At 40.9% G+C, this 25,434-nt stretch overlaps 1 long non-coding RNA gene across 1 annotated transcript; it reads right to left on the reverse strand.

Annotated features, from left to right (window-relative positions):
* LOC126106613 (uncharacterized) lies at window positions 1-22,134 on the reverse strand. The gene is made up of 3 exons (XR_007523378.1): window positions 18,740-22,134; window positions 18,351-18,468; window positions 1-1,546 (listed from the first exon to the last, which is right to left on the reverse strand). It is a non-coding gene; the product is annotated as an uncharacterized LOC126106613 (long non-coding RNA).
* Window positions 22,135-25,434: the final 3,300 nt, after the last annotated feature.

The raw sequence follows: 25,434 nt of genomic DNA on the forward strand, positions 1-25,434 counted from the left end.
TTTCATTTATTTTCAAATCGTCCTCAGTATCTGTACAATGTCACATGACAAAACAATATGCAAATCTTCATTCTGACTCATTTTTTACATTTAGTTTTTAAAGTCTGTTTCTGTTTTCAGGTTGTATTTCGACACAGTTTACCTTTTTTTCTATTTTGATAATCTTAACTTCAATCATTCAAATAACAAGATTAAAACGTAACATAAAGAACAGAAACATGCACTAAAAACTGAAAAAACTTATCCTCAATCTAAATGTAAGTAGTAGGTTCAAAACTGCCAATCACCTCCTGCTATCTCCATGCATCTGACATTACTGAATACATAACTGAGTATTTTCATTGTATCAACATTCACACCAATTTCAGCTTTATTGAAAATCAATGAAGATCACTGTTTATCTGCATGATGGAAGTTATGAAAATTACTACTGCTTTAAAGTGTAATGGATTATCAGCAACAAATTTAACTAAAAACACAATTTACTGTAAATCTGTGATTACAATGGATAATTTGTTTAGAATATTTATTTTAGATTATTGTTGGTTAGCATTTATCACTTATTTAATTTCTTTTCTCCGAGAGTCACAATGCAATGTAGGAAAGTTTCTGCTAATCATAGAGCTTAAATTCTCACCTACATTTAAACTTGGAAGATCCTTGATATGTCTTGTGTTTACCGTGAGACATTGTGCCCTCTTTATGTAAAAGTGAATATCTGTCAGTATCTGCCTTCATTTGACCTATGTCAGTACTACCTCTTGTAATGAGAAAGTTTAGTGCTTTACTTGTTTGAGACTGCGAAATAAGGTACTAGTTGATGGAAAAGTTTACACTTGACTACAATGGTGGATACTCTGAGCAAATTATTAATGTCAGACAAATAATTGAGATAAAAGTTAAACTTTTTATAGATGTTCGCAACATAATACCCATAAATATTGTTAGAAAAATAGCAATTCTGTACGCTTCCTGACGCAAGAAGGAACCATTACTTGGATGGTCGTTCATAAAAAAAATTTATAACTCAAATCATAAATTACAGACTTTGCTCTATTACATCTATCCCACACAATATTCACAACTGTTGCAATTTACAGTCAACAATTCACATTGCAAAAATATTTGCATGTACTGTAAACCATACCTATTTCCAATATCGATGAATCATTCGCAGAAAGCAGTGAAACGGACTAGACCAATGGTGAACAATGTTAAAATTACATTTCTCTCCAAGGAAGAAACACTGAAAAATAATAAACTAAGCACCTATTTTAGTGATTTTCTAGTCATGGCTTCATTTTAATGTAAAATTACAACTTTTCTACGATTTAAAGCTTACTGAGCAAGCATATAAGAAGCAATTCTCCAAATAATCTGGAGATGTGACTTAGAATTAGTTGTGGTGCAATTAGTAAAATAATATTTGATTATGCTGCATCTGATGCTCTTGGGCACCAATTCTTCTTGATGCTCAATCGTCACAAACTCAGGTCAACCTTTGCTCATCAACTGTTCACCATGTTTTAAAGTTCATTTTCTGCTGCTGAAAAATGGTGTAAAGGAAAGAATAAACTCACAACACGTTCAAACAAAAATGTCTGCAGCAAAGATAAATGATACAAGGTATGTCCAGAAATCAAGTGCCATTAATATTTCTTTCCACAAAGCATTAGAGTCATAACTTTGCAGATATGATGTGGTCATGTTGAGTCAAGGAGAAGGAGATAGCATCATTTAGAGTACAATCTGTGTTATTTCAACTGTATGGTGCCTGTTTAGAATTATGTTCATTGAAAATCCCACCGCATAACAGATTAGATCTGTAATTTGTTTTGTGAATACAAGATCATTAAATCAGTCAGCATTCATCAAAAGATTTCAGAGGTTTAAACGTGGTTAATTGCAGAAGTACTCGCAACAAAGTGCCAGCCAGAGTTTGAAGCGCTCACAAAAAACAGCAAAACTCAAACAATACTAGGTACAAAAAGCAGGTTGAATTTTATAACAGTGAGATCTTCGGGTAAAATTTACATGTATATTGAAAGGATAGGCTAATGGGAAATGGAAGTGATGTATTTGTCACAGTAGAAAAGAAGCTTAAATCCACTGAGATAAAAACTGAAGCTGCTTGTGAGATCTCTGGGTAAGACTCGGTATCAAGTGGGCACAAAATGGTAATTGGATCTTCCTATTGCCCACCAATCTCCTGATGGAACCGAAGACTTTACGGAAAACGTCAGTTCACTAGTAAGTTCCCCAATCGTACTGTAATCATCAGTGGAGGCTTTAATCATCCAACAATCACTTGAAACAATTACAGTTTATATATATATATATATATATATATATATATATATATATATATATATATATATAATAGAGGGAAACATTCCCAATCCTTTTGTCTTTCCTTCTCCTTCCCTCTTTCCTGACGAGGCAACCGTTGGTTGCGAAAGCTAGAGTTTTGTGTGTATGTTTGTGTTTATTTGTGTGTCTATCGACCTGCCAGCGCTTTTGTTGGGTAAGTCTCATCATCTTTCTTTTAAATATATTTTAAATATATATATATATATATATATATATATATATATATATATATATATATATATAATAGAGGGACACATTCCACGTGGGAAAAATATATTTAAAAAGAAAGATGATGAGACTTACCCAACAAAAGCGCTGGCAGGTCGATAGACACACAAATAAACACAAACATACACACAAAACTCTAGCTTTCGCAACCAACGGTTGCCTCGTCAGGAAAGAGGGAAGGAGAAGGAAAGACAAAAGGATTGGGTTTTAAGGGAGAGGGTAAGGAGTCATTCCAATCCCGGGAGCGGAAAGACTTACCTTAGGGGGAAAAAAGGACAGGTTTACACTTGCACACACACACATATCCATCCACACATACACAGACACAAGCAGCTTTGCCTTTACAAATGTCTGCTTGTGTCTGTGTATGTGTGGATGGATATGTGTGTGTGTGCAAGTGTATACCTGTCCTTTTTTCCCCCTAAGGTAAGTCTTTCCGCTCCCGGGATTGGAATGACTCCTTACCCTCTCCCTTAAAACCCATATCCTTTCGTCTTTCCTTCTCCTTCCCTCTTTCCTGACGAGGCAACCGTTGGTTGCGAAAGCTAGAGTTTTGTGTGTATGTTTGTGTTTATTTGTGTGTCTATCGACCTGCCAGCGCTTTTGTTGGGTAAGTCTCATCATCTTTCTTTTTAAATATATATATATATATATATATATATATATATATATATATATATATAAAAGAGAAAGATGATGAGACTTACCAAACAAAAGTGCTGGCAGGTCGATAGACACACAAACAAACACAAACATACACACAAAATTCTAGCTTTCGCAACCAACAGTTGCCTCGTCAGGAAAGAGGGAAGGAGAGGGAAAGACAAAAGGATTTGGGTTTTAAGGGAGAGGGTAAGGAGTCATTCCAATCCCGGGATTTTTGTGTGTATGTTTGTGTGTCTGTCGACCTGCCAGCAATTTCATTTGGTAAGTCTCATCATCTTTCTTTTTAGATATATTTATCCCACGTGGAATGTTTCCCTCATATATATATATATATATATATATATATATATATATATATATATATATATATATATTTAAAAAGAAAGATGATGAGACTTACCCAACAAAAGCGCTGGCAGGTCGATAGACACACAAATAAACACAAACATACACACAAAACTCTAGCTTTCGCAACCAATGGTTGCCTCGTCAGGAAAGAGGGAAGGAGAAGGAAAGACAAAAGGATTGGGTTTTAAGGGAGAGGGTAAGGAGTCATTCCAATCCCGGGAGCGGAAAGACTTACCTTAGGGGGAAAAAAGGACAGGTTTACACTCGCACACACACACATATCCATCCACACATACACAGACACAAGCAGACATTTGTAAAGGCAAAGAGTTCGGGCAGAGATCAACTTTGCCTTTACAAATGTCTGCTTGTGTCTGTGTATGTGTGGATGGATATGTGTGTGTGTGCGAGTGTAAACCTGTCCTTTTTTCCCCCTAAGGTAAGTCTTTCCGCTCCCGGGATTGGAATGACTCCTTACCCTCTCCCTTAAAACCCAATCCTTTTGTCTTTCCTTCTCCTTCCCTCTTTCCTGACGAGGCAACCATTGGTTGCGAAAGCTAGAGTTTTGTGTGTATGTTTGTGTTTATTTGTGTGTCTATCGACCTGCCAGCGCTTTTGTTGGGTAAGTCTCATCATCTTTCTTTTTAAATATATTTTCCCACGTGGAATGTTTCCCTCTATTATATTTATATATATATATATATATATATATATATATATATATATATATATATATATATATCTAAAAACAAAGATGATGTGACTTACCAAATGAAAGTGCTGGCAGGTCGACAGAAACACAAACGAACACAAACATACACACAAAATTCAAGCCTTCGCAACAAACCGCCGCCCCACCAGGAAAGAGCCTAGGGTGGGTCTTTCCGCTCCCGGGACTGGGGTGGCTCCTTGCCCTCTCCCTTGGGGCCCGCATCCTTTCGTCTTTCCCTCTCCTTCCCTCTTTCCTGGTGGGGCGGCGGTTTGTTGCGAAGGCTTGAATTTTGTGTGTATGTTTGTGTTCGTTTGTGTTTCTGTCGACCTGCCAGCACTTTCATTTGGTAAGTCACATCATCTTTGTTTTTAGATATATTTTTCCTTCGTGGAATGTTTCCTTCTATTATAACCATATATATATATATATATATATATATATATATATATATATATATATATATATATATATATATATATAAAAAACAAGAAAGATGATGAGACTTACCAAACAAAAGTGCTGGCAGGTCGATAGACACACAAACAAACACAAACATACACACAAAATTCTAGCTTTCGCAACCAATGGTTGCCTCGTCAGGAAAGAGGGAAGGAGAGGGAAAGACAAAAGGATATGGGTTTTAAGGGAGAGGGTAAGGAGTCATTCCAATCCCGGGAGCGGAAAGACTTACCTTAGGGGGAAAAAAGGACAGGTATACACTCGCACACACACACATATCCATCCGCATATACACAGACACAAGCAGACATCTGTAAAGGTAAAGAGTTTGGGCAGAGATGTCAGTCGGGGCGGAAGTACAGAGGCAAAGATGATGTTGAAAGACAGGTGAGGTATGAGCGGCGGCAAATTGAAATTAGAAATTAGCGGAGATTGAGGCTTGGCGGATAGCGAGAAGAGAGGATATGCTGAAGGGCAAGTTCCCATCTCCGGAGTTCTGACAGGTTGGTGTTAGTGGGAAGTATCCAGATAACCCGGACGGTGTAACACTGTGCCAAGATGTGCTGGCCGTGCACCAAGGCATGTTTAGCCACAGGGTGATCCTCATTACCAACAAACACTGTCTGCCTGTGTCCATTCATGCGAATGGACAGTTTGTTGCTGGTCATTCCCACATAGAATGCTTCACAGTGTAGGTAGGTCAGTTGGTAAATCACATGGGTGCTTTCACACGTGGCTCTGCCTTTGATCGTGTACACCTTCCGGGTTACAGGACTGGAATAGGTGGTGGTGGGAGGGTGCATGGGACAAGTTTTACACTGGGGGCGGTTACAGGGGTAGGAGCCAGAGGGTAGGGAAGGTGGTTTGGGGATTTCATAGGGATGAACTAAGAGGTTACGAAGGTTAGGTGGACGGCGGAAAGACACTCTTGGTGGAGTGGGGAGGATTTCATGAAGGATGGATCTCATTTCAAGGCAGGATTTGAGGAAGTCGTATCCCTGCTGGAGAGCCACATTCAGAATCTGATCCAGTCCCGGAAAGTATCCTGTCACAAGTGGGGCACTTTTGGGGTTCTTCTGTGGAAGGTTCCGGGTTTGAGGAGATGAAGAAATGGCTCTGGTTATTTGCTTCTGTACCAGGTCGGGAGGGTAGTTACGGGATGCAAAAGCTGTTTTCAGGTTGTTGGTGTAATGGTTCAAGGATTCTGGACTGGAGCAGATTCGTTTGCCACGAAGACCTAGGCTGTAGGGAAGGGACCGTTTGATGTGGAATGGGTGGCAGCTGTCATAATGGAGGTACTGTTGCTTGTTGGTGGGTTTGATGTGGACGGACGTGTGAAGCTGGCCATTGGACAGGTGGAGGTCAACGTCAAGGAAAGTGGCATGGGATTTAGAGTAGGACCAGGTGAATCTGATGGAACCAAAGGAGTTGAGGTTGGAGAGGAAATTCTGGAGTTCTTCTTCACTGTGAGTCCAGATCATGAAAATGTCATCAATAAATCTGTACCAAACTTTGGGTTGGCAGGCCTGGGTAACCAAGAAGGCTTCCTCTAAGCGACCCATGAATAGGTTGGCGTACGAGGTGGCCATCCTGGTACCCATGGCTGTTCCCTTTAATTGTTGGTATGTCTGGCCTTCAAAAGTGAATAAGTTGTGGGTCAGGATGAAGCTGGCTAAGGTAATGAGGAAAGAGGTTGTAGGTAGGGCGGCAGGTGATCGGTGAGAAAGGAAGTGCTCCATCGCAGCGAGGCCCTGGACATGCGGAATATTTGTGTATAAGGAAGTGGCATCAATGGTTACAAGGATGGTTTCCCGGGGTAACAGACTGGGGAGGGATTACAGGCATTCGAGAAAGTGGTTGGTGTCTTTGAAGGATGGGAGACTGCATGTAATGGGTTGAAGGTGTTGATCTACGTAGGCAGAGATGCGTTCTGTGGAGGCTTGGTAACCAGCTACAACAATGGGACGGCCGGGATGATTGGGTTTGTGAATTTTGGGAAGAAGGTAGAAGGTGCGGGGTGCGGGGTGTTGGTGGGGTCAGGAGGTTGATGGAGTCAGGTGAAAGGTTTTGTAGGGGGCCCAAGGTTCTGAGGATTCCTTGAAGCTCCGCCTGGACATCAGGAATGGGATTACCTTGGCAAACTTTGTAAGTAGTGTTGTCTGAAAGCTGACGCAGTCCCTCAGCCACATACTCCCGACGATCAAGTACCACAGTCGTGGAACCCTTGTCCGCCGGAAGAATGACGATGGATTGGTCAGCCTTCAGATCACGGATAGCCTGGGCTTCAGCAGTGGTGATGTTGGGAGTAGGATTAAGGTTTTTTAAGAAGGATTGAGAGGCAAGGCTGGAAGTCAGAAATTCCTGGAAGGTTAGGAGAGGGTGATTTTGAGGAAGAGGAGGTGGGTCCCGCTGTGACGGAGGACGGAACTGTTCCAGGCATGGTTCAATTTGGATAGTGTCTTGGGGAGTTGGATCATTAGGAGTAGGATTAGGATCATTTTTCTTCGTGGCAAAGTGATATTTCCAGCAGAGAGTACGGGTGAAGGACAGTAAATCTTTGACGAGGGCTGTTTGGTTAAATCTGGGAGTGGGGCTGAAGGTGAGGCCTTTGGATAGGACAGAGGTTTCGGATTGGGAGAGAGGTTTGGAGGAAAGGTTAACTACTGAATTGGGGTGTTGTGGTTCCAGATTGTGTTGATTGGAATTTTGAGGTTTTGGAGGGAGTGGAGCTGGAAGTGGGAGATTGAGTAGATGGGAGAGACTGGGTTTGTGTGCAATGAGAGGAGGTTGAGGTTTGCTGGAAAGGTTGTGAAGGGTGAGTGAGTTGCCTTTCCGGAAGTGGGAAACCAGGAGATTGGATAGTTTTTTAAGGTGGAGGGTGGCATGCTGTTCTAATTTGCGGTTGGCCAGTAGGAGGATGCTCTGAACAACCGGTGTGGATGTGGGAGAGGAAAGATTGAGGACTTTTATTAAGGATAGGAGTTGATGGGTGTGTTGATTGGCTGAGTGGATGTGTAGGTGAAGGATTAGGTGGGTGAGGGCAATGGATTGTTCGGTTTGGAACTGGTATAGGGACTGATGGAAAGAAGGGTTGCAGCCAGAGATGGGAACTTTAAGTGTGAGGCCTTTGGGGGTGATGCCAAATGTCAGACAAGCCTGAGAAAATAAAATATGGGAGTGTAATCTGGCTAGGGCGAAGGCATGTTTGCGGAGGGAATGTAAATAAAACTTAATGGGGTCGTTGTGGAGGTGTTGTGAGGGTGACATGGTACTAGAAGGTGGAAAGTGGAACACAAGGCTGAAATGAAAATTCAAATAAATATAAAAATATATGGGGAGAGATAAAGGTAAAACTAGAAAGCAAATGGAGATCTGGTGTGGAAAAAGGCGAAAAAGGGTTGGTTAGAGCTGGGCTATGTTGATCCTGTGGTGAACTTGTGTAGGTAGCTAATGATGTGCATAAACCCTGCCTGGAACAGTTCCGTCCTCCGTCACAGCGGGACCCACCTCCTCTTCCTCAAAATCACCCTCTCCAAACCTTCCAGGGATTTCTGACTTCCAGCCTTGCCTCTCAATCCTTCTTAAAAAACCTTAATCCTACTCCCAACATCACCACTGCTGAAGCCCAGGCTATCCGTGATCTGAAGGCTGACCGGTCCATCGTCATTCTTCCGGCGGACAAGGGTTCCACGACCGTGGCACTTGATCGTCGGGAGTATGTAGCTGAGGGACTGCGTCAGCTTTCAAACAACACCACGTACAAGGTTTGCCGAGGTAATCCCATTCCTGATGTCCAGGCAGAGCTTCAAGGAATCCTCAGAACCTTAGGCTCCCTACAAAACCTTTCACCTGACTCCATCAACCTCCTGACCCCACCAACACCCTGCACCCCTACCTTCTACCTTCTTCCTAAAATTCACAAACCCAATCATCCCGGCCGCCCCATTGTAGCTGGTTACCAAGCCCCCACAGAACGTTATCTCTGCCTACGTAGATCAACACCTTCAACCCATTACATGCAGTCTCCCATCCTTCATCAAAGACACCAACCACTTTCTCGAATGCCTGTAATCCTTACCCAATCCATTACCCCCAGAAACCATCCTTGTAACCATTGATGCGACTTCCTTATACACAAATATACCGCATGTCCAGGGCCTCGCTGCGATGGAGCACTTCCTTTCACGCCAATCACCTGCCACCCTACCTAAAACCTCTTTCCTCATTACCTTAGCCAGCTTCATCCTGACCCACAACTTCTTCACTTTTGAAGACCAGACATACCAACAATTACAGGGAACAGCCATGGGTACCAGGATGGCCCCTTCGTATGCCAACCTATTCATGGGTCGCTTAGAGGAAGCCTTCTTGGTTACCCAGGCCTGCCAACCCAAAGTTTGGTACAGATTTATTGATGACATCTTCATGATCTGGACTCACAGTGAAGAAGAACTCCAGAATTTCCTCTCCAACCTCAACTCCTTTGGTTCCATCAGATTCACCTGGTCCTACTCCAAATCCCATGCCACTTTCCTTGATGTTGACCTTCACCTGTCCAATGGCCAGTTTCACACGTCCGTCCACATCAAACCCACCAACAACCAACAGTACCTCCATTACGACAGCTGCCACCCATTCCACATCAAACGGTCCCTTCCCTACAGCCTAGGTCTTCGTGGCTAACGAATCTGCTCCAGTACGGAATCCCTGAAGCATTACACCAACAACCTGACAACAGCTTTCGCATCCCGCAACTATCCTCCCGACCTGGTACAGAAGCAAATAACCAGAGCCACTTCCTCATCCTCTCAAACCCAGAACCTCCCACAGAAGAACCACAAAAGTGCCCCACTTGTGACAGGATACTTTCCGGGACTGGATCAGATTCTGAATGTGGCTCTCCAGCAGGGATACGACTTCCTCAAATCCTGCCCTGAAATGAGATCCATCCTTCATGAAATCCTCCCCACTCCACCAAGAGTGTCTTTCCGCCGTCCACCTAACCTTCGTAACCTCTTAGTTCATCCCTATGAAATCCCCAAACCACCTTCCCTACCCTCTGGCTCCTACCCTTGTAACCGCCCCCGGTGTAAAACCTGTCCCATGCACCCTTCCACCACCACCTACTCCACTCCTGTAACCCGGAAGGTGTACACAATCAAAGGCAGAGCCACGTGTGAAAGCACCCACGTGATCTACCAACTGACCTGCCTACACAGTGATGCATTCTATGTGGGAATGACCAGCAACAAACTGTCCATTCGCATGAATGGACACAGGCAGACAGTGTTTTTTGGTAATGAGGATCACCCTGTGGCTAAACATGCCTTGGTGCACGGCCAGCACATCTTGGCGCAGTGTTACACCGTCCGGGTTATCTGGATACTTCCCACTAACACCAACCTATCCGAACTCCGGAGATGGGAACTTGCTCTTCAACATATCCTCTCTTCCCGTTATCCACCAGGCCTCAATCTCCGCTAATTTCAAGTTGCCGCCACTCATACCTCACCTGTCATTCAACAACACCTTTGCCTCTGCACTTCTGCCTCGACTGACATCTCTGCCCAAACTCTTTGTCTTTAAATATGTCTGCTTGCGTCTGTATATGTGTGGATGGATATGTGTGTGTGTGTGTGCGCGCGAGTGTATACCCGTCCTGTTTTCCCCCTAAGCTAAGTCTTTCCGCTCCCAGGACTGGAATGACTCCTTACCCTCTGCCTTAAAACCCACATCCTTTCGCCTTTCCCTCTCCTTCCCTCTTTCCTGATGAGGCAACAGTTTGTGGCGAAAGCTTGAATTTTGTGTGTATGTTTGTGTTCGTTTGTGTGTCTGTCGACCTGCCAGTACTTTCATATATATATATATATATAGGGAGACTATGGTTCCATAGATTATAGTTAGAAGAAGGGCTAACTCAGACACAAATTCAGTGTAGAATCTGATGGAGATTTCATTGAGCCCTGAGTTTTGTTTGCACAAGTTTTAGTTTCTTCAGCTTCCTTCCCCCTTCTTGGTACACATCCACTGTAAAGAAACTTCTGAAGAAACAGACTACTGCACAGTAGGTGTAAATCAAAGCATAGTGCTACAGATAAAGAGGTGCTGAATGAAACACATTTGGCTGTCAAGAGCAATGTGTGTAGCTTTCAATGACTAACTGCCTGTTGGCTTCTGTCTCGGGTTCTTTGGCTAATGTTCATCTGATGATTTTTCTGACGTTTCGCCAGAATAAGTGGCTGGCATTGTCAAAGTTTCACCCTCCATTGCTGGTGGTGGACTGGAGCCGAGCTCGTGGCCGCAGACTGTAAGTACCTGGTGCACCAACGTCCGAGGTCTTCTCTGCGGTCATTTCTAGTGTGGGTCTCTTGCTGCGTGTGATGGTCGTTTGCTGCAGCACAGGAAGCCTGGATCCGTTTACCTCGAGGCTTTCCTCTTTCTTGTTGAAACTGTTCTCATGCTTGTGTATTTCTACAGCTTCTCTGAACAAGCAGGTGTGATAGTTCTTCTCTACAGCCAGAACTTCCGTGTTGGCGAATTTTACTATGTGGCCGGTCTCACACAGCGTGGGTTCTGCCACACCCTATTTCTCCACCTGCCCCAACCTGCAATGTTGTTTACGTTCTCTAATCCTAGTGTTGATCGATCGTCCAGTCATTCCAATATAAACTTTGCACACACGTGCAAGGTATGCGGTACATTCCTGGCATTGCAAGTGGCTCCCTTTCCTCCCTTGCTGATTTGAGACACACTTTGATTTTCTTTCTCAGTTTGTAGATAGTCTTTACGCCGTGTTGCACAATATATGGGCATTTCTGTCTGTCACTCTGGGAATGTATGGCAGAAAGGCCGTACTCGACATTTCTTTTTCTGATTTGTCACTTTGCCGAGTGTTTGGCTCTGTTATACTTTTAATATCATTTGTGGAGTACCTCTGCTCTGTATTTCATGAATGAGGTGCTGTGGCTCACATATTCGTATTGCCCACGTTATGAGCGTCTTCATCATCCATCTTTTCTAGCTTGGGTGGCGATTTGATAGTTGTGCACATATCAGTTCGTGTGTGTCGGTTTTCCATACACGCTGTGTCCCAGGTTTTCACCAACCCTTGTGACCAGCACATCTAGAAATGGTAGGTTTTTGTCCTTCTCTACTTCCATAGTAAATTTTATGTTGGCATGGTGACTGTTCAAGTGTCTTAGGAAGTCACCGAGCTGTTCTTCATCATGGCTCCACACGACGAAGGTATCATCGACGTAGCTGTACCACAATTTAGGCTTACAACATGCCAAGTCCAGGGCCTGTGCTTCAAAGTGTTTCAAGAAGAAGTTGGCCACCGCTGGACTCAGAAGACTACCCATGGCGATGCCTTCCAGCTGTTTGTAGAAGTTGCCATTCCACGTGGAACAGCTTGTGGTGAGACACGCATGAAAGAACTTTATGACGTCTTGCAGAAAGATGGAACCGATGTGCTCCAGAGTGTCCCCGAGTGGCACTTCATAAACAAAGAAACAACATCAAAGCTGACCAGGATGTCATTCGGCGTGCGAGTTTTAGTTTCTTCACCTTCTCAATGAAATGTCCTGAGTCCTTCATTGGGAAGCTGAAGAAACTAAAACTTGCGCAAACAAAACTCAGGGACCGATGAAATCTCCATCAGATTCTACACTGAATTTGTGGCTGAGTTAGCCCTTCTTCTAACTATAATCTACTGTAGATCCCTTGAACAAAAAACTATGGCCTGTTCTTGCAAAAAAAAACACAGGGCACAACAGTCTACAAGAATGGCATTATACATGGTTCATAAAATTACCATCCAATATCCTAGACAGACATTTGTTGTAGAATCTTAGAAAATATTATGAGCTCAAACATAATGAGATATTTTGAACAGAACGACCACCTCAATGCTAACCAGCATGTATTCCGAAACATCAATCACGAGAAAACCAACTCCCACGTTTGTCATATGAGATACTGAAAGCTTTGGATCAAAGCAGTCAGGTATATGCCGTGGCTCTTGATTTCCAAAAAGCATTTGACTCAGTACCACACCTGCACTTATTGTCAACAGTTCTATCATATGGCGTATCAAATGAACTTTGTGATTTCATTGAGGACTTGTTGGTAGGGAGGACACAGCACGTTATCTTGGATCAAGAGTCATTGTCAGATGTAGAACTAACTCAGGTTGTGCCCCAGGGAAGTGTATTGGGACCTTGGCGTTAATGTTGTATATAAATGTCCTTGCGGACAATATTAATAGTAAGCTCAGATATTTTCCAGATGATGCTGTTACCTATAATGAAGTACTGTCTGAAAGAAGCTGCATAAATATTCAGTCAGATCTTGTTAAGAATTCAAAGTGGTGCAAAGACTGGCAACTTTGTACACTATTCAAAAATGAAAAAACTTAGTATTCTATAACTATAATATCAAAGAGTGACTGTTGGGACCTGCCAATTCATACAAATACCTGTTGTAAGGATATGAAATGGTATGATTACATAGGTTAAATTGTGGGTAAAACAGGTGGTAGACTTTGGTTTATTGGTAAAATACTGAAAAGTGCTGCCAGTCTACAAAGCAGATTGCTTACAAATAATTCATGCGATCCATTCTAGAATATTGCTCAAGTGTGTGGGACCTGCACCAAAAGGACTAAAAGGGGATATTGAATGTATACATAGAACAACCCCCTCATGAACCATGGACCTTGCCGTTGGTAGGGAGGCTTGCATGCCTCAGCGATACAGATAGCCGTACCGTAGGTGCAACCACAATGGAGAGGTATCTGTTGAGAGGCCAGACAAACGTGTGGTTCCTGAAGAGGGGCAGCAGCCTTTTCAGTAGTTGCAGGGGCAACAGTCTGGATGATTGACTGATCTGGCCTTGTAACATAACCAAAACAGCCTTGCTGTGCTGGTACTGCGAACGGCTGAAAGCAAGAGGAAACTACGGCCTTAATTTTTCCTGAGGGCATGCAGCTTTACTCTATGGTTAAATGATGATGGCGTCCTCTTGGGTAAAACATTCCGGAGGTAAAATAGTCTCCCATTCAGATCTCCGGGCGGGGACTGCTCAGGAGGACGTCGTTATCAGGAGTGTGGAATGTCAGATCCCTTAATCGGGCAGGTAGGTTAGAAAATTTAAAAAGGGAAATGGATAGGTTAAAGTTAGATATAGTGGGAATTAGTGAAGCTTGGTGGCAGGAGGAACAAGACTTTTGGTCAGGCGAATACAGGATTACAAATACAAAATCAAATAGAGGTAATGCATGAGTAGGTAATGAATAAAAAAATATATCTGCAGGTAAGCTACTACAAACAGCATAGTGAATGCATTATTGTGGCCAAGATATAGACATGAAGCCCATGCCTACTACAGTAGTGCAAGTTTATATGCCAACTAGATCTGCAGATGACGAAGAAATTGAAGAAATGTATGATGAAATAAAAGCAATTATTCAGATAGTGAAAGGAGATGAAAATTTAATAGTCATGGGTGACTGGAATTCGGTAGTAGGAAAAGGGAGAGAAGGAAACGTAGTAGGTGAATATGGATCGGGGGGAAGAAATGAAAGAGGAAGCCCCCTGGTAGAATTTTGCACAGAGCACAACTTAATCATAGCTAACACTTGGTTCAAGAATCATAAAAGAAGGTTGTATACATGGAAGAAGCCTGGAGATACTGACAGGTTTCAGATAGATTATATAATGGTAAGACAGAGATTTAGGAACCAGGTTTTAAATTGTTAGACATTTCCAGGGGCATATGTGGACTCTCACCACAATCTATTGGTTATGAACTGTAGATTAAAAGTGAAGAAACTGCAAAAAGGTGGGAATTTAAGTAGATGGAACCTGGATAAAGTGAAAGAACCAGAGGTTGTACAGAGTTTCAAGGAGAGCATAAGGGAAGAATTGACAGGAATGGGGGAAAGAAATACAGTAGAAGAAGAATGGGTACCTTTGAGGGATGAAGTAGTGAAGGAAGCAGAGGATAAAGTAGGTAAAAAGACGAGGGCTGTTAGAAATCCTTCGGTAACAGAAGAAATACTGAACTTAATTGATGAAAGGAGAAAATATAAAAATGCAGTAAATGAAGCAGGCAAAAAGGAATACAAACATTTCAAAAATGAGATTGACAGGAAGTGCAAAATGGCTAAGCAGGCATGGCTAGAGGACAAATGTAAGGATGTAGAGGCTTGTCTCACCAGGGGTAAGATAGATACTGCCTACAAAAAAATTAAAGAGACCTTTGGAGAAAAGAGAACCACTTGCACGAATATCAAGGGCTCGGATGGAAACCCAGTTCTAAGCAAAGAAGGGAAAGCACAAAGGTGGAAGGAGTATATAGAGGGTCTATACAATGACGATGTACTTGAGGACAATATTATGGAAATGGAAGAGGATGTAGATGAAGATGAAATGGGAGATATGATACTGCATGAAGAGTTTGACAGAGCACTGAAAGGCCTGAGTCGAAACAAGGCCCCCAGAGTAGACAACATTCCATTAGAACTACTGATAGCCTTGGGAGAGCCAGTCCTGACAAAACTCTACCATCTGGTGAGCAAGATATATGAGACAGGCGAAATACCCTCAGACTTCAAGAGGAATATAATAATTCCAAACCCAAAGAAAGCAGGTGTTGACAGATGTGAAAATTACCGAACTATCAGTTTAATAAGTCACAGCTGCAAAATGCTAACGCAAATTCTTTACAGACAAATGGAAAAACTGGTAGAAGCTGACCTCGGGGATGATCAGTTTGTATTGCGTAGAAATGTTGGAACACGTGAGGCAATACTGACCCTACGACTTATCTTAGAAGAAAGATTAAGGAAAGGCAAACCTACATTTCTAGCATTTGTAGGCTTAGAGAAAGCTTTTGACAATGTTGACTGGAATAATCTCTTCCAAATTATGAAGGTGGCAGCAGTAAAATACAAGGAGCGAAAGGCTATTTACAATTTGTACAGAAACCAGATTGCAGTTATAAGAGTCGAGGGACATGAAAGGGAAGCAGTAGATGGGAAGGGAGTGAGTCAGGGTTGTAGCCTCTCCCCAATGTTATTCAATCTGTATATTGAGCAAGCAGTGAAGGAAACAAAAGAAAAATTCGGAGTAGGTATTAAAATCCATGGAGAAGAAATAAAAACTTTGAGGTTCGCTGATGACATTATAATTCTGTCAGAGACAGCAAAGGACTTGGAAGAGCAGTTGAACGGAATGGATAGTGTCTTGAAAAGAGGGTATAAGATGAACATCAACAAAAGCAAAACGAGGATAATGGAATGTAGTCGAATTAAGTCGGGTGATGCTGAGGGAATAGATTAGGAAATGAGACACTTAAAGAAGTAAAGGAGTTTTGCTACTTGGGGAGCAAAATAACTGATGATGGTCGAAAGAGAGGATATAAAATGTAGACTGGCAATGGCAAGGAAAGCGTTTCTGAAGAAAAGAAATTTGTTAACATTGTGTATAGATTTAAGTGTCAGTAAGTCGTTTCTGAAAGTATTTGTATGGAGTGTAGCTATGTATGGAAGTGAAACATGGACGATAACTAGTTTGGACAAGAAGAGAATAGAAGCTGTCGAAATGTGGTTCTACAGAAGAATGCCGAAGATTAGATGGGTAGATCACAAAACTAATGAGGAGGTATTGAATAGGATTGGGGAGAAGAGAAATTTGTGGCACAACTTGACAAGAAGAAGGGATCGGTTGGTAGGACATGTTCTGAGGCATCAAGGGATCACCAATTTAGTATTGGAGGGCAGCGTGGAGGGTAAAAATCTTAGAGGGAGACCAAGAGATGAATACACTAAGCACATTCAGAAGGATGTAGGTTACCGTAGTTACTGGGAGATGAAGAAGCTTGCACAGGATAGAGTAGCATGGAGAGTTGCATCAAACCAGTCTCAGGACTGAAGACCACAACAACAACAACAACAACAACAACAACATAGAAGAACAACACCAATGGTCACAGGTTTGACTGACCCTTGAGAGTGTGTCAGAGTGATGCTGGAGCAACTGAACTTGCAGGCTCTTTAAGATAGACATAAACTATCCCGAGAAAGTCTGTTAACAAAGTTTCAAGAACTGGCTTTAAATGAAGCCTCTAGGAATATACTGCAACCCCTTCACGTAAGGGTCATGACGACAAGATTAGAATAAGTACAGCATGCACACAGGCATTCAAACTCTCATTCATCTCAAGCTCCATCTGTGAACTGAATGGCCAGAAACCGTAATAACTAGTACAATGGGACATACCCTCTGCCATGCTCTTTGTGGTGGTTTGTGGAGTATAGATGTAGGTGTAAAAAATCAGATGAATGATTCAATGGTAATGAGATTGGTTTGGCACTTCACTGAAGGAAGAAATCAAGTGCACAATTATGAATGAAGTGGGCTGGCATTTTTTAAAATGATAAACTGTTTTGTGCAGTTGAAGGACTCATGAAGGAAAACCACTGATGGTATCCACTGACAGAAGGTGGTGGGGGAACCTCTGCCTCAACAGGCCATGAACATGAAGGCCAAACAGTAATGGCCAGCCACTATGTCATCCTCAGCCCACAGGTGATGCTGGATGCGGATATGGAGAGGCATGTAGTCAGCACACAACTCTACTGGCCATGTGTTAAGAGATCAAATCTTTCTAAGAACTTATCTCACATTTCACAATCACCTGTTCATGAAACTGTTTCTGAAAAACTAAATTTTGGAAAATTGTGTTTCTTGTGTGGAAAAAAACCCTTATAATGTCTGAGCAGTGCTCTTGATTTCTTGACATGTAACAACAACAATAGTGATGATTTTCTAAGCAAGCAGTGACAAGAGAAGGGACTTCGTTTGCTTATGAAACCCCTCACAATCCAACAATGGAATGGGGGAGGGGCGGGGGGGTCACTGCATCACTGGTAAAGTCTTAAACCAAGCAAATTCTGACACCTCTAAAAGTCATGGTCACAGCCCTTTGGGATGGACACGGTATTCTACAGGTGCATTTTTCTACCATAAGGTGGGATAATCATTGCAAATGTTTACTGCGATTTGCTTATGATGTGTCATGCCGTACAGAAAGAACCATAGAAAGCTCACAAATGGTACTGTTTCATTTCACACTGTGAACAATGACAACTCTTACTGGACTTTGGCTGGAGCCAGACTGAACATCCTCCATATAGCCCTCACCCCACCCCTAGCAATTTCATTTCTTTATGTGCTTGACAATGTTCTTTGGAGGCAAAAAAATTCAACAATGATTACAAACTCCAAGAACATATTACCACACAGTTGGCATCATCCTATGAGGTAAGCTACAAAACTTGTGCCATACTATGACAATTGCCTACAAAATGGTGTGAGCTATGTAGAAAGACAGTTTGGATTCATAGCTTTTCCCACTAAATAATTTATCCGTATCTGTTCTTGTTTTTTGTTTATTACCAAATGGAACTCATTTTCTGGATGCACCTCATAATAATAATAATAATAATAATAATAATAATAGCAATAACAACAAAAAACAACAGTAGTGTCATGCATATAGTTACCAGCCAATCTGCCCTGAGGGTTAATTTGAGGGACAGGAATTTCAGGCATTTGTATTTCAGTTCCAAGCACACATCCGATAACGATCTGGAGATTATCCAAAACAGCTGTGCTTAGGTGCTAAAACAAGAAATGAGAACAGCAATCAGTTGCATCCTCAATATTCACCTTGCATCAAAATTTATCAGGTGTCATTTAAATTACTTAAAAAAAAGACATATTTCAAAACTCCTGTTAACCTCTCTTTTGAATAATTATTTGACACACTGTACCATAAAAACCTGTTTACAAACTGCTACAAAAGTTGCAAATTCGACAGAAAATTAGCTTAAGTTTTAACCATCATAAAACTGTTCAACGTAACTACTACCAGTCCAATGGGAAATGTTACCTGAAACATATTTTCTGTGGACTTTCCCTGCAATGTTTCACACATAGAGGAAAGTGAAACACCTCAGGCAGTTCTTGTCCAAACTCTTCCATTCACAGTGCACATCACAATCTGCACTCCATATCCAGACATCACTGCTTGTCGATGTGTAAGACTACTTCTTAGCCGCAGGACCTTGCAAGAAGCTCTGTATAAGATAAAATACATTAATGTGTATAATGGCATTACAATGTTGAAATCTTATTACCCTCACAGTCTACAATAGTCAGCAAACACAAATGAATAGCTACTCAGTTTTAAAGACCTCATTCAGCAGCCTACAAATAAAACCTCTTTTCTGGTGTTAAATTGTAAAACCCACACAAGACATATTCATCTACAGCTGTGGTAGTTACAAGAGGTGAGGGCTCAACTTCATTTTTTGAGAAAGAGTTTTTTATTCCACTGGCACAATCCAATGAAAGACAAACGGCAGCAACATAAAGTCTAACTCAGGGGTTCCCACACTTTTTCTCTGACAGAAATCTTTAGAATCCTAGTACTTTGATGGAACACATTGTTTGTGCTGAAGGTTAACAAAATTTTTAAAAAAATGAATAAAATTTGTTTTATTTTGTGATTGTTTCAATTTTAAATCCTACCTAATAACACAGAAATCTTAATAAAATTTTTAAAAATTTGCAATTGATTTTGTCAGAATGTCAGAAACACAAAATTCCATGTTCTAAATAGTTTTTCTTGGATCATTTACTCACTTCCCACGAAGCACCAAAATTCCACAGAACACAGTTTGGGAAACCTTGGTCTAACCTAATGCCTTTCATTTAGCATCTGAGGATGTTCCTCGTCTCACAGGCATGGTATTTCAGTGGATCAGTAACACTGAAATATGAACAGAATTGTCTTCAGTGCGGACGTTGGTCCATATACCTAGCAACAACTGCTACTAAAGAAAATGCAATGACAGGTATTTCAAAGAGCCTGTGCAACAAAAACAACAGGAAAATTGAAGTTTGTAGAAATCATGCTTCTAACCAAGGAACCAAGTAGGTTCAGTACTAGTAGTAGTGTGGGCATATGCATCTGGTACATTCAATGTCAGATCAAAAGCAGTATTCAATGTGGTATTGAAATACCGCCATACTAATTTCATACAGAAATAGCGCTTTCCTTGACAGTGCTGCTGTCCTAACAAATGTGAAAGGTGCGCACTTCGTTTTCAGTAAGAGGCCACAGCACCATGCATGCACTTAAGGAGTCTAGAAAGCAAACGTAGTTAGTACGTTGAATGAATCCCTTCTTGAACTTCTGAGAGACATAAACTTCTCCTGCTACACAATTAAAGATTATTTAGAAGATTCAGAACAGTGGTTATTAATGAAAGGGAATGACAAGAACACCCTCTCACATTATAATATTGGGTGGTTATAATTAAAGTGCGGTTCCTCAGAGGTTCAATGTATGCTGTAATTATTGTATGGTTGCAAAAGTTGGTAAATATGCTAATGTGTTTATACGGAACGGATTTATGCTGGGGAAAAAAAATAATTACATTTATGGCCACCAGGTGCAAATCTGGTGCTGTATGCAGTTTGAGTGGCAGTATGACATCCTTGCTGTCATTTGACAAGCTATAACATGAGTGAACAGATGGCTATCAAGAACAGAGACCATGTGCTGTTAGTGAAACTGTTTTACGTGAATGGCAGCAATTACAGTGTTGCACTGAGAGAGTATCACTGAGTGAAAGGTTTTAGTAGAGGCCAGATTCCATTAAATGGTTTAAGAAATATGATAATGAAATTCGGAAACACGGGTCAGCTTGGGTAGCAGATGGAAGAGGAAGGCGTCCTATCCTGGTGGAAGTTATTGACAAGGTTACTGTTGCTATAACTGACCATGCAGCACGTGCCCCCGATAGAGCTAATTTTTGTGCAGTGTTGCAAGAATTGTCCTCCTCAGGGTCAAAAGTACAGAAAATTCTGCAGGCTGTATTACAATGGTACCCGTACAAGATCCGGCAAGATGTAGAAATTCAAACCTCATGATCAACAGCAACTTCTGACATTGTTCTTTGGTTTCCAGCACAGACGGAAGTTTAAGTGTGGCCGGCAATATTCTATCGAGTGACGAGGCACATTTTACACAACATGGTGTACCGAATACACAAAACTGCAAAATTAGGGGCTCTGTTAAATCATATATTGTACACAAAGAACTACTGCACTCGCTTTATGTGACTGTGTTGTGTGGATTCACAAGCATCTTTATTCTTGGTCTGCTCTTCTTTGAAGAGAATGTAACTAGAGGACCTGTCAGGTGTACCGTAATGTTTGCACATTATTGAGACCTCGTTTTACTGCATGATTCCTGATTTGAAAGAGTACAACCGTATGGAAACCACTGTTTTCAGGCAAGATGGGGCTACACATCACATTGCTAGAACAGTGAAAAATCTGCTTAATGCAACCTTCCATGAATGTGTTTTCTCCAAAGGTTTTAGATGCACGGCCTGCCAGATCAGGTGATGTGAACCCGTGTGATTTTTGGCTCTGGGACTATCTACCATAAAAGAATGTGTTTACCACAGACATGTTCGATCCCTACCTGATCTGAAGGCCTGTATATAGGGAATAGGTTACTCAGATCCCACTGAAACTGCTGTGAGCAACTGTTGTACAGATGCAACATCCTGTCAACATCTCCAGTGCTCATACTGAATAAGTTCTGTAAACAGCAGTTAATAACAAACATCAACATTGTGCCTTTCTCACTCATTTGAACTTTTCCACCCGTGTACTGTTCCTAATACATTACTTACAGAAACATTTCTGTACATCTTTCTTGCATTCACAGCGCCAGATTTGCACTGGGTGGACAAAACTGGAACTGTTTAATTTCCCAGCATAAACTGGTTCCACATTAACCCATTAAAATACCTACCAAGTTTTGGTGCCATGCAATAATTACAGCCCACGCTGTACCTCTTGTGAGCAGCTGCACTTCAACTATAACCACCTGGTACGTGATCACAATGTAATGCTTTTAAAAGCAAATGCGCCAAGTTCTACAGTGCAGGATACTAAAGTCTTGTCATTCTCCTGAGCTCAACATCTCACTATCAGTGGAGGATGCTGACTAGGCTCAGTTTTCCAGACGGACTGAGGGGTGGACCTGTAGACATGCACATTTGTGATCTTGGAGTCACCATTAGGTGTCCATAGTATGTACAGCGCAAAACTATGTTTTGTATTGTAAGTTATCTGGTGCAAATTGTTTATGATAAGAAGCACACTGTACAACAGGGACCAAAGAACAAGGCACTGCTGTCATTAAGACACTGACCTCATATTCTGGGAGACAGGGTTTTCCTGTCTCGCCATCCTAATTTAGATTTTCCTAAATTATTTCAGGCAAAAGCCAGGATGGTTCCTTCAGCGAGGCCGCAACTGACCACCTGTCCTATCCTCGTGACACATACTTTTATCCTGGATGTGTGTGTATATTAGAGTTATTTATTTTCAATGTACTGTGATAACAAATCTTACATCACCGTGAGATGATCCCTAGGTGAATAAATACATCAGTTCCAAAGACAGCCTGCACTGGATCTTGTCCAACAACTACATAGTGCCATTCGAGCCAAACATACTTCTATCATTTTTTGATGTGCCTTTAATTTAGACATCTCATAAATGTCACATTAATTCTTCCCCCACCCGAAAGCAACCACCTTCAGTAACTTTTTTGAAAGGATGTCCAGTGTACTCAAATTGAAAGAGAATATTTATTCAGAATGGTATTACAATGTGTTACTTACGCACATCACCAATATTGAAAGTAAAATTAAGCCCAGTACAATAAAGACATGAAATTCCACCGAGTTTTCATCATTTTTTGTACATGCCAAATGTGCTCTATTCTCTCTTGCACTTTGTGGAAAAATCAACTGCAAGGTGGCAGTCTGGTGGAGCCTTTTGTAAAAAGTAAACATATTTTGTGCAGATGTAACAAAGTTGGAATTTTGTAGCTCATGTGAGCACATAAAATACGTATTCACGTGGAAATTGTCTATTATTGCTGAACCAGTTAGCTGAGAATTTTATATTACAGAAGCAAAAAAGGACTCAGTATTATTATTTTGTCATTGAAGTTATCTAACAAATCACACAGTCCTCAAAAAAATTTCAGTTTTCTTCATATGAGAACTATACAACATCGTAATTCAACTTCAGACATTGAGCCCAACAACAAAACTAGCTAAGTAACAAAACTAAAATAAATGTAAGTGAGCATGGCTTTCAATTTAAACAAAAAATGACAAACACCTGTGCAGTGAATTCATCATGAGATAGTTAACGATTATTAAAATGGCATGTTACAGTTTATATATCAATCATTCAACTCAACTGCCATAGTTCATGTGTATCCTTGATAAGTGGTGCAAATGTGGAGCAACAAAAGGATTAATGAATTGTGTGTCTAATACAATACTTGACCAAAAACCTCTCAAGACTTGTAGAAGGGGGTTGAGGGGAAAAAAAGGAGGCAATAGAATCATTTCTTTCAGAGGGTTCAAATGACAGAATTAATTAAAGCCTCCCACTTTCTTTCTTTCCTTCCTTCCTTACCACTTGATCGCCTGCCTTGTCTTCCTCCTCACCATACAGCCCCTGTAACATTTTTCACGGTATGAGACTATTTCCATAGTTTTTGTATTGTCACTATGTGGGTTGCTAAACAATGTGAATAACCCAATATAAACACCTCATTTCCAAACCTTGGTTCCTATCTTTCTATACTGAAATTAAACAATTTTTTTTTTATAACTGCATTTTTGACACTATTCTGAGCAGACAGAATGCATGTGATACGCATCATGTTACGTCACGACACCAATCCAATGTGAACTTCATTAAAAATAAATAAATAAAGGTTCTAGTAGAGATATTACTGTCAAATGTCCTCTAAAGAAGGCAAATGAAAAGGAGAGACTATTGTGGAACACAGGAGTGTTTGTAACCTGGTGTACCGACAAATGAAAATGTGTAATGCAGTCCCATGAGTTCATGTTTATCCACTTTCCTGTCAAAGGCAGTGTTTATTTATGGAGAATAGCAGAGGTCAAGTAATTTCAAACAGTAGTCTTTCAGCTGAGAAGCATGGCACAAGCTATGTAATTGTAAAGGTAGCTCTACCATCATTCCCATAGTCTTGTGGTTACACAAAATGTCATCATGACTATATTTGAAAATGTTGAAGTTTCATATGATTGGCATAAAGAAGAAAAAATGTTTCCTTATTGCCTATATGACTAAAATTTTTTATGTTCATTGTGTTGTCATGCATTATGGGCTGTCTTAAAAACCTAAAAGAAGTAAAATCTATTATCCTTCTCCAGTATCTCTAAGGCAATGGATCAGTTTCTTTGTGGATGGTATAGAATCACACTGATCTAAATGCGTCAATCTCTGAGAGGACTTGGGTTTATTTATTTTCGGCCACAATGGCTATGTTTGTGAACTGTGACTGTAGTATAATTATTTATTTGTAATTTCTGCTACCAATCACTTTTTTATTTTTTGTTTTATGTTTAATCTAATATAATACAATGCGTTTTGAGCATTTCTGTTCATCATCAGGCGTTTATACAGACATATATACAGAGAAATGTAACTTAAAAATAAATTGCCTTAAACTAAATTAACCTAGAACTCTTTGTCCATTGTTTGTTACTGTATGGGCTGGTGTGGCACTGACATTGATTTCTGGCCATTCACTGCCCCCCCCCCCCCCCCCAATGCCACCACAGTAGCAAACGATGTACAAACAGTTCTACGTCAATGTAAATTAAGACAATTTATTTTTAAGTAACATTTTTCTGCATATATAAACACTGGATGATGAACAGAACATGTTCGAAACATGTTGTACTATGTTAGATTAAACATAAAACAAAAAATAAGAAAGTGACTGGTAGCAGAAATTACAAATAAATAATTAGGACTTGGATTGTTTTGGAAGTCTGCACCATATAAAGTGGCTGTTCATGTATTTCTGCCCCATCTTTACACTGACACGTGAATATTTTGGGGTTGCCACAGTGACCTGGGTCAGTTCCTCTCCACCACCTGAACTCGTTCATTCATTCCCCAACTTTGATTAAATTTTCTATAGTGCTATTTTGAAAAGTAGCATTGTGTTACCTGAAGTCTTGCCTTGGAGAAGATTAAGAAACTAGTTCTTTTACCACTGCGTATTTGTGTCTACAAGCTTATGCATCACTAACTGCTGCGTGAATTGTATTTTATTTCTTTATTTCACTCAGAGTGAGTATACGCTTCTTAATGCTACGCAGTATTTAAATGATATGCTTCTTAATGCTACGCAGTATTTAAATGCTAGTATGAATAAGTTTGTCTTTGGAAACATTTGTTTGAAGAAAACCTGTTAAAATATAATGAAGCACAGAATCTGACCAACAGAGAACTATTTTGGAACACCCACCTTAGAATTTGTAAGCTATCAGTTTGAGAAAATGTCAAACCTAAATTATTTGCACCTGAAAGAAAAATATCATTAAAATTATCAGAAATGCAGGGACTTTCAGTGACAGGCCCATTTTTTTCTCATTACAACAATATTCCTCACTTCCATACTTCGTTTTTAATCATAATTTCAAAATGCAGCAGTAC

This window comes from Schistocerca cancellata, chromosome 10, assembly GCF_023864275.1.
Source record: "Schistocerca cancellata isolate TAMUIC-IGC-003103 chromosome 10, iqSchCanc2.1, whole genome shotgun sequence".
NCBI classification, from domain to species: domain Eukaryota; kingdom Metazoa; phylum Arthropoda; class Insecta; order Orthoptera; family Acrididae; genus Schistocerca; species Schistocerca cancellata.